This window comes from Pleurodeles waltl, chromosome 3_1 (genome assembly GCF_031143425.1).
Source record: "Pleurodeles waltl isolate 20211129_DDA chromosome 3_1, aPleWal1.hap1.20221129, whole genome shotgun sequence".
NCBI classification, from domain to species: Eukaryota; Metazoa; Chordata; class Amphibia; order Caudata; family Salamandridae; genus Pleurodeles; species Pleurodeles waltl.
Window position 1 is genome coordinate 1,082,890,083 of NC_090440.1, and position 12,715 is coordinate 1,082,902,797.

A 12,715-nucleotide genomic window follows, 5' to 3' on the forward strand; every position below is an offset into this window, starting at 1 on the left:
TCCTCATCTGTATTCTTCTTCTGTACTCCTCTTCTCCCCGTCTTCTCTCCTCTTCTCTTCTTCCTCATCTTCTGCTGTGGTATTCTGCACTCTGTTTCTTCGTTTTTTGTATCTCCCTCCGTGTTCTTCTGTGTTCTTCTGTGTTCCTCTGTCTTCTTCTGTCTTCCTCTGTCTTCTTCTGTCTTCCTCTGTGTTTTTCTGTCTTCCTCGGTGTACTTCTGTCTCCCTCTGTGTTCTTCTGTATTCTTCTCTGTTCTTCTGTCTTCCTCTGTCTTCTTCTGTCTTCCTCTGTGTTCTTCTGTGTTCTTCTGTGTTCTTCTGTGTGTCTTCTGCTCTTCCGGTCTTCTGCTCTTCCGGTCTTAAGTCCTTCCGGTCTTCTGCTCTTCTGTTCTTCTTTTCTTCTGTTCTTCTTGTCTTCTTGTCTTCTGCCTTCGGCTCTTCTGCCTCCTCCCCCTCCCCCACTCGCATCCCCCCCTCTATCTCCCCTATCTAACCCGTTCACTTTCTACCTCCCTCACTCCTCCTATCTACCTATCTCTCCATCTCTCTATCCCACTATCCAACTCCCTCACTCTCCACCTCCTCCTATCTTCCTATCTCTCTATCTTTTTCCCTATCTATCGATTTCTCTATCTACCTTTTCTCTCTACCTATTTCTCTATCTCTCCACCCTCCCGCCACCCCCTCTATTACCTATCTTCCTATCCCCTCACTCTACCTCTCACCCTCACCCACCTCTACAACCCCCCCTCCCCTATCTTCACAACCCTACACCTATCTTTCTCCCTAATCTCCTAAACCTCCTAACACTCTCCCCCCTCCACCCTTAAACCCCCGTCCCCCAGCTCTTCTTACTCTACCTGTCCCCCCCCCTCCCTCGCGCTTTCCCGCCGCGACCTCCTGCACGCCCCCGCCCCCCAGCTCCCATTCGCCCCCAGCTGACCCCTGCCCCCCCTCCTACCTCATATGGCGGCCGCTGCGCGACAGTGGTAGCGACCCTTGACCCAAGGGTAGGTCGCTCCCCCTGCCGCTGCAGCTCCTCCAGGTTCCTGAGTTCCTGAGACCCACCCCACTGTAAGTACCCCCCACCTCCCAGCCCCTCGTTCTGCCCCGCGCTACTCACCCTCTCTCCTGCTCCTGCTTCTTTTCCTCTTTCCTTCTTCTCTGTTCTTCCTCCTCGCTTCTCGTCTGTATTCTTCTTCTGTACTCCTCTTCTCCCCGTCTTCTCTCCTCTTCTCTTCTTCCTCATCTTCTGCTGTGGTATTCTGCACTCTGTTTCTTCGTTTTTTGTATCTCCCTCCGTGTTCTTCTGTGTTCTTCTGTGTTCTTCTGTGTTCCTCTGTCTTCTTCTGTCTTCCTCTGTCTTCTTCTGTCTTCCTCTGTGTTTTTCTTTCTTCCTCAGTGTTCTTCTGTCTCCCTCTGTGTTCTTCTGTATTCTTCTCTGTTCTTCTGTCTTCCTCTGTCTTCTTCTGTCTTCCTCTGTGTTCTTCTGTATTCTTCTCTGTTCTTCTGTACTCCTCTCTGTTCTTCTGTGTTCTTCTGTGTTCTTCTGTGTGTCTTCTGCTCTTCCGGTCTTCTGCTCTTCCGGTCTTCAGTCCTTCCGGTCTTCTGCTCTTCTGTTCTTCTTTTCTTCTGTTCTTCTTGTCTTCTTGTCTTCTTGTCTTCCGCCTTCGGCTCTTCTGCCTCCTCCGTCCTCTTCTCCCCGCGCCTGCCCTCCTGCTCCTGCCTCATCCCCCTCCCCCACTCGCATCCTCCCTCTATCTCCCCTATCTAACCTGTTCACTTTCTACCTCCCTCACTCCTCCTATCTACCTATCTCTCCATCTCTCTATCCCACTATCCAACTCCCTCACTCTCCACCTCCTCCTATCTTCCTATCTCTCTATCTTTTTCCCTATCTATCGATTTCTCTATCTACCTTTTCTCTCTACCTATTTCTCTATCTCTCCCCCCTCCCGCCACCCCCTCTATTACCTATCTTCCTATCCCCTCACTCTACCTCTCACCCTCACCCACCTCTACAACCCCCCTCCCCTATCTTCACAACCCTACACCTATCTTTCTCCCTAATCTCCTAAACCTCCTAACACTCTCCCCCCTCCACCCTTAAACCCCCCTCCCCCAGCTCTTCTCACTCTACCTGTCCCCCCTCCCTCGCGCTTTCCCGCCGCGACCTCCTGCACGCCCCCGCCCCCCAGCTCCCATTCGCCCCCAGCTGACCCCTCCCCCCCCTCCTACCTCATATGGCGGCCGCTGCGCGATTGCGCAGCGGGCGCGCGCAGCGGGTGCGCCGCGGCGCGCCAGAGGAAAGCCCGTCTGCGCCCGTCTGCACCTGGCCCGCGCCCAGCGCCATGACCCCTGGTCCCCAGCGCTCCCAAGCCCCGATGATCCGCTATGACCCCACCACCCTCCATGCCCTCAACCCAGGACGCTCCAACACCTGCTTCCAAGCTCACCCCAAACGCACCCATGGACCCTTCGCCTGCAACTCCTGCAAACGCATCTTCCACCACGCAACAACTACGACCACAAGCCCACGCGCCATCATCCACCTCAAGTGCATCCTAGTCAACGCTCGCTCCGTTCACAAACACGCCGTTGAACTCTGGGACCTCCTAGACTCCACAGCATCGGACGTCGCCTTCATCACGGAGACCTGGATGAACGCCTCCTCTGCTCCAGACATCGCCACCGCCATCCCCGAAGGCTACAAGATCTCCAGGAAAGACCGCACCAACCAAGTAGGAGGAGGTATCGCCATCGTCTTCAAAGACTCCATCAGCGTCACCACCTCCACTGAAGACTCCCCTCTTGCCGCTGAACACCTGCATTTTCAGATTCGCACCGACCCGAGGACCACCCTCAGAGGATCCCTCGTCTACCGTCCTCCCGGACCTCGCGCCCCTTTCAGCGACACCATCGCCGACTTCATCTCCCCGCACGCCCTCGCCTCACCGGACTACATCCTCCTAGGAGACCTCAACTTCCATCTGGAACAAAACAACGACCCCAACACCACCACCCTGCTCGACAACCTCGCCAACCTCGGCCTCAAACAACTATCTTCTCCGCCAGCAAACACGTCTTCTTCAGCCACGCCTCCGCCCTTCATTGGACCGACCACAGCTGCGTCCACTTCACATTCCGACGCGAGACCCGCCACCTCCACACTCAACCCATCCCTCGCCGACAGTGGAACAAGATCCCTGAAGAGCAACTCTTCGCCGCACTCGCCGCCAACCAACCCACCCTCACCACCGACCCCAACGTCGCAGCCCTCAACCTCACAAACTGGATCTCCAACTGCGCAGACAACCTTGCTCCCCTCAAACGCTTGCAGCGACAGAACAACACCAAGAAACCCCTCTGGTTCTCTGACACCCTCAAAGAATCAAAGAAAACTTGTCGCGCACTTGAGAAAGCCTGGCGCAAGGACCGCACCGCTGACAACATGACCGCCCTCAAGAACGCTACCCGCAAACACCACCACCTGATCCGCACTGCCAAAAGGATTTTTTTCACCGACAGACTGGACAAAAACAGCCACAACAGCAGAGAACTCTTCAGCATCGTCAAGGAGTTCTCCAACCCCAGCGCCAACGCCAACGCCGTCACGCCCTCACAGGATCTATGCGAATCCCTCGCCACTTTCTTCCATCGCAAGATCAGCGACCTCCACGACAGCTTCGGACACCAGACCCAACCTAACACCACCGAACCCACATCCCCGACCATCACCCTCAACAACTGGACCCACATCAGCACGGAAGAAACCAAATCCATCATGAACTCTATCCACTCCGGCGCCCCTTCGGACCCCTGCCCGCACTTCATCTTTAACAAAGCCGACAACATCATCGCCCCGCACCTTCAGACCGTCATCAACTCTTCTTTTTCTTCTGCTACCTTCCCCGAATGCTGGAAACACGCCGAAGTCAACGCCCTACTAAAGAAACCTACGGCTGACCCGAGCGACCTGAAAAACTTCCGCCCCATCTCCCTTCTGCCTTTCCCAGCCAAAGTAATAGAGAAGACCGTCAACAAACAGCTGACCAACTTCCTGGAAGACAACAACCTGCTCGACCCCTCACATACCGGATTCCGAACCAACCACAGCACTGAAACCGCCCTCATCTCAGTCACAGACGACATCAGAACCCTGATGGACAACGGTGAAACAGTCGCCCTCATTCTTCTCGACCTCTCGGCTGCCTTTGACACCGTCTGTCACCGCACCCTAATCACCCGCCTCCGCTCCACCGGGATCCAAGAGCAGGCCCTGGACCGGATCGCCTCCTTCCTCGTAAACCGCTCCCAAAGAGTCTACCTCCCTCCGTTTCGCTCAGAACCCACTGAGATCATCTGCGGCGTACCTCAAGGCTCATCACTCAGCCCGACACTCTTCAATGTCTACATGAGCCCCCTCGCTAACATCGTACGCAAGCATGACATCATCATCACCTCCTACGCCGACGACACCCAACTTATACTCTCCCTCACCAAGGACCCCGCCAGCGCCAAGACCAACCTACAAGAGGGTATGAAGGACGTCGCAGATTGGATGAGGCTCAGCCGCCTAAAGCTGAACTCTGAAAAAACTGAAGTCCTCATCCTCGGCAACACCCCGTCCGCCTGGGACGACTCCTGGTGGCCCACGGCCCTCGGCACCGCACCGACCCCCGCAGACCACGCCCGCAACCTCGGCTTCATCTTGGACCCCCTTCTCACCATGACCAAGCAAGTCAACGCCGTGTCCTCCGCCTGCTTCCTCACCCTCCGCATGCTCCGCAAGATCTTCCGCTGGATCCCCGCCGACACCAGAAAAACCGTGACCCACGCCCTCGTCACGAGCCGCCTGGACTACGGCAACCCCCTCTACGCTGGGACCACCGCCAAACTCCAAAATCGCCTGCAACGCATTCAAAACGCCTCAGCCCGCCTCATCCTCGACGTACCCCGCAACAGCCACATCTCCGCACACCTGAGACACCTGCATTGGCTCCCAGTCAGCAAAAGGATCACCTTCCGACTTCTCACCCACGCACACAAAGCCCTCCACGACAAGGGACCGGAATACCAAAACAGACGCCTCAACTTCTACGTCCCCACCCGCCCCCTCCGCTCCTCTGGCCTCGCACTCGCCGCCGTCCCTCGCATCCGACGCTCCACGGCGGGTGGGAGATCTTTCTCCTTCCTGGCGGCCAAGACCTGTAACTCCCTCCCCACCAGCCTCAGGACCACCCAGGACCACTCCGCTTTCCGGAGACTCCTAAAGACCTGGCTGTTCGAGCAGCGATAACCACCCCCTTTGTCCCTAGCGCCTTGAGACCCGCACGGGTGAGTAGCGCGCTTTATAAATGCTAATGATTTGATTTGATTTGAACTGTATAAAAGGCAGGCCCCCTCCTTCCATCCCTCCCATGAGGAATTCCCTTGAACCTCTGTCCACACCCTGGAGCCTCAGACCGCTGCCCACTCTCTTGGTGTGAACTAGACAAAGGAACGGTAGGGTGTGTCTCTTTCCATATAGCTGAGTGTCAGCGCTGCACAGTGCTCTCTCATATGGGGAACAAATGGTAAAACCAGCAGAATAAGTGGGTTGCCCTGTTGGCAACTATCATTACCTTCCCACACAATATTGCTCTGTCAAACAGCATAATACACAGGGTGGGATTGTGATCACACTTAAGTCCGGGCACTCCAAAAACAGTGGTCCACATCCCCTGATCGTCCCTTTCATGGCTCACCATCAGGTCAGTCTCTTTGGAATCCAGTTATTTTTATTTTTGATTATAGTTATATATAACATGAACTCACTCCAAAGGCACTGGCACAACGTACAGGAGCACCAGTTACATTACACAAGATCAAATTATTAATTTCTATCTTAGGTATGGTTATTAAGTGATATGCCTAGAATCACAGTATGTTGAACTGACGCTGGGACTCAAATCTAGTCCAATATCTGCAGCTCTGACTAGAGTGCAATATCCAAATGTATACAACCCTCTCCTCCCCCCCAACAAGGCCCTTATGCTGAGGTGACAACACCTGGCCCCTAGCAAGGCCACTTCTCTTACCCTCTTCCCAGCCCACTGCAGCCTCAGGGCAATGACCTGGCATGGGAGGTGTAAAACAATCACACTCCTGCTGCTCCAGGGAGGCTTAGATGAGATTGGCTCAAATGCACAAAATCAACTGGCTCCCTGTGAGGTCCCTGCATACTTCCATCCTCCCCACACCCACCATGGCCTAAACGTAATGGCCCGGCGGGGGGGTTGACACTGGTGACACTGCTTTTAGCAGGGAAGGCCATGTAAGGCAGGGATCCAATGTGAGAATGCCCTAAAGTCTGAAGCAACATCTGCCCCCCAGGCCTTAATTTTCAGTGTGGCAGAGGAGCAACAGAGATACTGGTGCAACATTAAAGTATCCTGGCAGGGACTGGGAAAGAAAGTAAGGACCAGATTTGAGAGCCTAGCATCAATTGTTTTAAACGAATGTGGTGTTTGATGGCCTAAAACGCCATGCCATATTTATAAAGTGGTGCAATGCATGCATTGCACCACTTTGTAACACTTTGGGCCATATTTATACTTTTTGACCAAAAAAATTAGCGCCGGCTAACGCCATTCTGAAGCGCCATGCGGGCGCCGTATTTATTGAATGGCGTTAGCCGGCGTTAGCCGACCGGCGCTGCCAGGTGTGCGTGAAAAAAAACGACGTACACCAGGCAGCGCCAGCGTAGGGAAAAATGGTGTTTGGGCGTCCCAAAATGGGGCAAGTCAGGCTGAGGCAAAAAAATCATCTTAACCCGATTTGCGCCATTTTTTGGGGGCGCCCAGACGCCATTAACATGACTCCTGTCTTAGCAAAGACAGGAGTCATGCCCCCTTGCCCAATGGCCATGCCCAGGTGACTTATGTCCCCTGGGCATGGTCATTGGGCATAGTGGCATGTAGGGGGGCACAAATCAGGCCCCCCTAAGCCACAAAAAAAAATTAAAAAAATACTTACCACAACTTACCTTTTCTTCCCTGGGATGGGTCCCTCCATCCTTGGGTGTCCTCCTGGGGTGGGCTAGGGTGGCAGGGGGTGTCCCTGGGGGCAGGGGAGGGCACCTCTGGGCTCATTCTGAGCCCACAAGTCCCTTAACGCCTGCCCTGGCCCAGGCGTTAAAAAGAGGCGCAAATGCGTTTTTTTTTGCCCCGCCCACTCCCGGGCGTCATTTTTGCCCGGGAGTATAAATACCACGCACATGCCTGGGAGTAATTTTTTAAGACGGGAACGCCTACCTTGCATCTCATTAACGCAAGGAAGGTGTTCACGCCAAAAAATGACGCTAACTCCATGAACTTTGGCGCTAGACGCGTCTAACGCCAAAGTATAAATATGGAGTTAGTTTTGCGTCGAATTTGCGTCGAAAAAAACGACGCAAATTCGGCACAAACGGAGTATAAATATGCCCCAATCTATGCAAAGGGGCATTTCCCCATTAGGGGGGACTGAACAAATGGTGCACAGAAATCTTGATCAGGATTAGCATCAGAATGTTTTATGCTAATCTTGTAAAGCATTGAATTAGCATCAAAAATTCTGATGTTACTTCCCTAACTACCGCCATGGTGCACCATATAATAAATACGGTACACACATGGTGACGTTAGGGGGGGCACTAAGGGGCACTAGAAAAATGGCGCTGCACTTGGTGCAGGGCTACATTTCATAAATAAGCCACATCATTTCTTGGGCTGGTTTACAGAAGCCCTAAAAAAACGGCCCACTGGTGACCTTGAGGCACCAGCCCATCTGCCAATGCCTGACTGCCTGACTGCCCACCTTCCGATTCTGACCCTGATAATACAGGATCTCACGTAAGGGCTAAGGGCACAATTGCAGGGCCAGATCTGATTTTTTGATTGTAAAACTATGGACTACATGGATACTACTGTATTTGTAGCTCTCTGTAAAATATCGCCCACGAAAATAAATACAAAAGCAGGACAATATTTTGCAAGGGAGCATACAAGCTCCAATGTCTTCCAAACCCACAAAGTGGGTCGAGTAGTCAGCCACCACTCCACTCCACAATTTTTATGGCAAGAAATGTATTTGCTAAATATAGGGGATAAAACTATACATTTGGCATCCACTCTAGTAGAGAAAATCATGCAGCATTCTTAGTTTAAAGGCCTTTTTTATCATTTTACTGTCTTCAAGAATTGTTCAAAGTTGGCGAACTTAGGAAATAAAAGTAACACTATAAAATCCTGCTAAATGTTGGTTCTGCAAAAGAAAGATCAAATGTTAGGTTAATAACTCTTCCCTATGAAACAAGGTTGATTGATGAACATTTGCAGAAAATTCACAAACTTGTACTTTTAACAGCTCCTCCTCACTGTCACTCACTACTCAATGTGTTTTTGACTTTTTCTGTTTTTTCTTATCTGCCCTCCCTATTTTTCAATATCTCTCACTCATTGTTTGTCTCCCTATCACCTAGTCTCTCTTCATCTTTCACTGAGATTGCAAAAATATGGTGGAATGAGACAAATATTGTGACAAAAATATGAACTAAAAAAATTGTATGACACAATATAGTAGATAGGAATATCGTTTTTAGGTGTAAAACATATTTTTAAATAAAAAATATTGCAAATAATATCTGTGTATTTAAAATTGTTGTATACAATATATTTTTCAATTAATTGATAAACCCTAGATAAACGCTAGTTATTGTGTCATTATATAATATTATCAATGTAATTATATTTTATTTTATTTTTTAAATATTCTTTGTAATTTGTAGTGCAAAATGTATTTTTAATTGAATTTAATTTTGAACAGGCTACTGAGATTGTACAGGATTACGGTAGCAAGTGATTACATAATGTCTTCATTGTTTTTAGTTAATGATTAATTTATTATACAGTTTACTTTATTGACACATAAATATGAATGCAAATTAATTAGGTGAATATATTTTATGTCAGTTAACTGTTGAGTTTAATTATTTCTTAAATGAGTTAATAGTGTATTTAGTTATCACATTGTTTAAATGAATTTCTATATGCATACATTGTTTTGATATTAATTGTTTTATATATTAATTCATCTAGTAATATTAATCTTTAATTTCTATAATTGTTTAAAACTAATTGTAATTATGTGTTATTTTTTTTTTCCATATTGTTTACTTCAATAGAATATAAAAACTTTATTTTTGGAATGTAATTTAATTTGATACTTTCTAAACATATATTTCTGTGAAATGCATTACGTTTTTCTCTATATTTAATAGCTTTAAAAAAATAAAAAAATAGGTGCTGGAATAGTAAAGCTGACTCTCCTAAAGTCCACCATTTTCCCTATTTTTGCTTAAGTTGGACTGGTGATAGTAAGTCTAAGCTCCCTAAAATTGAATGCTTTAGGCCATATTTTTCATTATTTTTCACACAACGGAACACAGCAAGTTACTGTGCTGCCCTGCGCTGGGTGAATTAGAGGTAGCAGGAATGTGCCATTTCTCTCAAAATAATTTAGCACATTCCATCTCTATTCTTCTGCTGGTGCCCTTTAGGCTGCCTGGCACCAACGGAGGCACCCTTGCACCACGGTGCAAGGGTAACTCTGTTGCAGGCAGAATTGTTTTTGTCCTGGAAGGAACACCTTCCTTCACAAAATTAATCCTTTGAGGCGTTTTCCTCTTTGTATGTGGCTGCAGAATGCAGAATGTTAGAAATTGGGTCTCTAGTTGGCAGAGGTATACACCTTTGCTGGACTTTTTTGCTTATGCAGGGTCATCCCAGATCTTTTGGCCTCCTATTTTTTCTGACCTGTTGCTGTTGGCTTTTGAACTCTGAGCGCTTTACAACTGCTAACCTTTGCTAAAGTGCATATGTTCTCTGTGAACATTGTATGTAATTGGTTTCCATGATTTGCATATTTGATTTACTAGTAAGTCCTTAGTAAAGTGAACTAGAGGTGCCCAGGGCATGTAAATCAAATGCTAATAGTGGGCCTGCAGCATTGGTTGTGCTACCCACGTAAGTAGCTCTGTAATTATGTCTCAGACCTGCCACTGCAGTGTCTGTGTGTGCAGTTTTAACTGTAAATCCAAATTGTGTACCCACTTGCCAGGCCTAAACCTTCCCTTTTCTTACATGTAAGACACCCCTAGGGTAGGCCCTAGGTAGCCCCAAGGGCAGGGGCAGGGTATGGTTAAGGTGGGACATATAGTAATGTGTTTTATATGTCATGACAGTGAAATATTGCTAAATTCGTTTTTCACGGTTGCAAGGCCTCTCATGGGTAAACATGGAGGCTACCTTTAAATATGATTAAAGCACAGATTCCCTTTGGGAGCAGATAGACATGTGGAGTTTGTGGTCTTTGAGCTCACAATTTAAAAATACATCTTTTAGTAAAGTTGTTTTTAAGATTGTGTGTTTGAAAATCCCAACTTTAGAAAGTGAGCATTTTCTAGCTTAAACCATTTCTGTGACTCTGCCTGTTTGTGGATTCCCTGTCTGGGTCAGTTTGACAGTTGGGCTGGTTGTACCTCTCACTAGACAGAGACACAAAGGGAGCTGTGGTGTAGTCTGCATTTCCTGATGAGCCATCTGTGCTAGGAGGAAAAGGAGGAGTGGTCACTCACACCTGAAAGGGCTGTGCCTGCCTTCACACAATGCAGTCTCCAACCCCATGGTGAGTGTCTGGGGCCTGCCGTGGGCAAGGCAGGATTTCACATTCAAGAGAGACTTTGCTTTAAATAGGCCTCCCTCAAAGGAGAAAATGGGTATAAGAAGGGCACCCAAAACCACAGACTTTAGAACACTTCTGGAAACCAAGTGGAACCTCTGCCTGGAAAAGATCTGAAGAGCTGAGGTGAAGTGCTGCCCTGCCTGCGACTGGGCTCTGTGGAGCTATCCTGCAGTTGCTGCTTCTGCCTGTGCAAGGGGACTAAGACTGGACTTTGTTGTGCATTCCTGCTTGCAAAGAAATCTCCAAGGGCTTGTCCTGAGCTTGCCTCCTGTTGTTGAAGTCTCAGGGCCATCAAAGACTTCTGCCAGCACCTGGACTCCCTGCTGAGACTCCTGCCCTGCCAAGTGTTGCCCTATCCAGTTCCTGGGGCCTTGGAAGGTGAAGCTGGAAGACCAAGACTGAAAATCCATGCACAGACCACCGTGTGGAAAAAATATCGCCGCACCTTCCGAGACGCAGCTGAAAAATGACGCACCGCCGGCTTCACAGCTCTACCGGCATTGTGGCTGGGAGACTGACGCACGCAGCTGGAGAAACGACAACCAACACCCGCAGATGGAGGCTGATAATGTCCCAACTACTTGCCTTAACAACGAATCCTGAAGAACTACTAGGTCTTAACAACGAAGTTTACAACAACTACTGCCTTAGCAACGGTTTTACCTTAACAACGAATGTAATTTAAGGTAAGTGCTTTTTTTAACAACGAATTTTAAGGTAAGTTTTGTGTTTTGTAATTTATTTATGTATTTAGAGTTTAATTATTATGTGTTTAATTTTGTATACATGTATATTTAATATTTGTATTATTGGATATGTTGCATTTATTAATGTTTCTGTTTGTATATATTAATTTATATATGTGTAAATAGAGTATTTTTATGTATACATGTCTATATATATATTTTTATATATACATCTTTATATATTTATCTATATGGGTAGTGATACTGAAGTATTTATTTTAAACTGTTCTTATTTTTGTCTAGTTTTTTTGGGGTTATGTAGCCCAATTATGAATTTGAATGTTTGAGTAATTTTTATTTGTTTTAGTTATTAGGTAATAATGTATATACTTGGGTATTTTTTTTAATGTATTTAAATTATTTTGTGGATTTAGGGGTGGTATATGTGGGATGTAGGGGTTATGAGTAGGGTTGGGTATTATTACTCAGGTATTAAAATATGTATTTGAGTATTTTTTTTAAGGTGTGGCATGCTGTTGGTTAAGGGATGGGATATGTGGGATGTAGGGGTTATGGGTGGGGAAATGTATTAGTAATTGGGTATTCATTTATATACTTGGGTATTTTTTGTGTGAATTCTGGGTAGGGAGTGTATTAATACTTGGGTATTTTATTAGGACTTTGAGTATTTACAAAAAAAATAATTAAGGATATGCTGAGGATTAAAGGATGGAATGTATGGGTTGTGGGTGTTATGGGTGGGGAAGTGTATTAATACTCAGGTATTCATTTAAACACTTGTATTTTTTTAAATGTTCGAATTTATGTTGTGGGTTTAGTGGTGGGATATATGGGATGTAGGGGTTATGGGTGGGGAAGTGTATTAGTAATTGGGTATTCATTTATATACTTGTTTTTTTTTATATTGTGAAATATGGGTTGGGGTGTGTATTAATACTTGGGTATTTTATTAGGAATTTGAGTATTTTTATGTATATTTTTTATGGATATTTTGTGGATTAAGGGATGGAATGTATGGGTTGTGGTTGTTTTGGGTGGGGAAGTGTATTAATACTCAGGTATTACTTCATACATTTATGTTGTGGATTTAGGGGCGTGATATATGGGATGTAGGGGTTATGGGTGGGGAAGTATATTCGTAATTGGGTATTAATTGTTATACTTGGGTATTTTTTTATTTTGTGAAATCTGTGTGGGGCAGTGTATTAATACTTGGGTATTTTATTAGGACTTTGAGTGTTTTT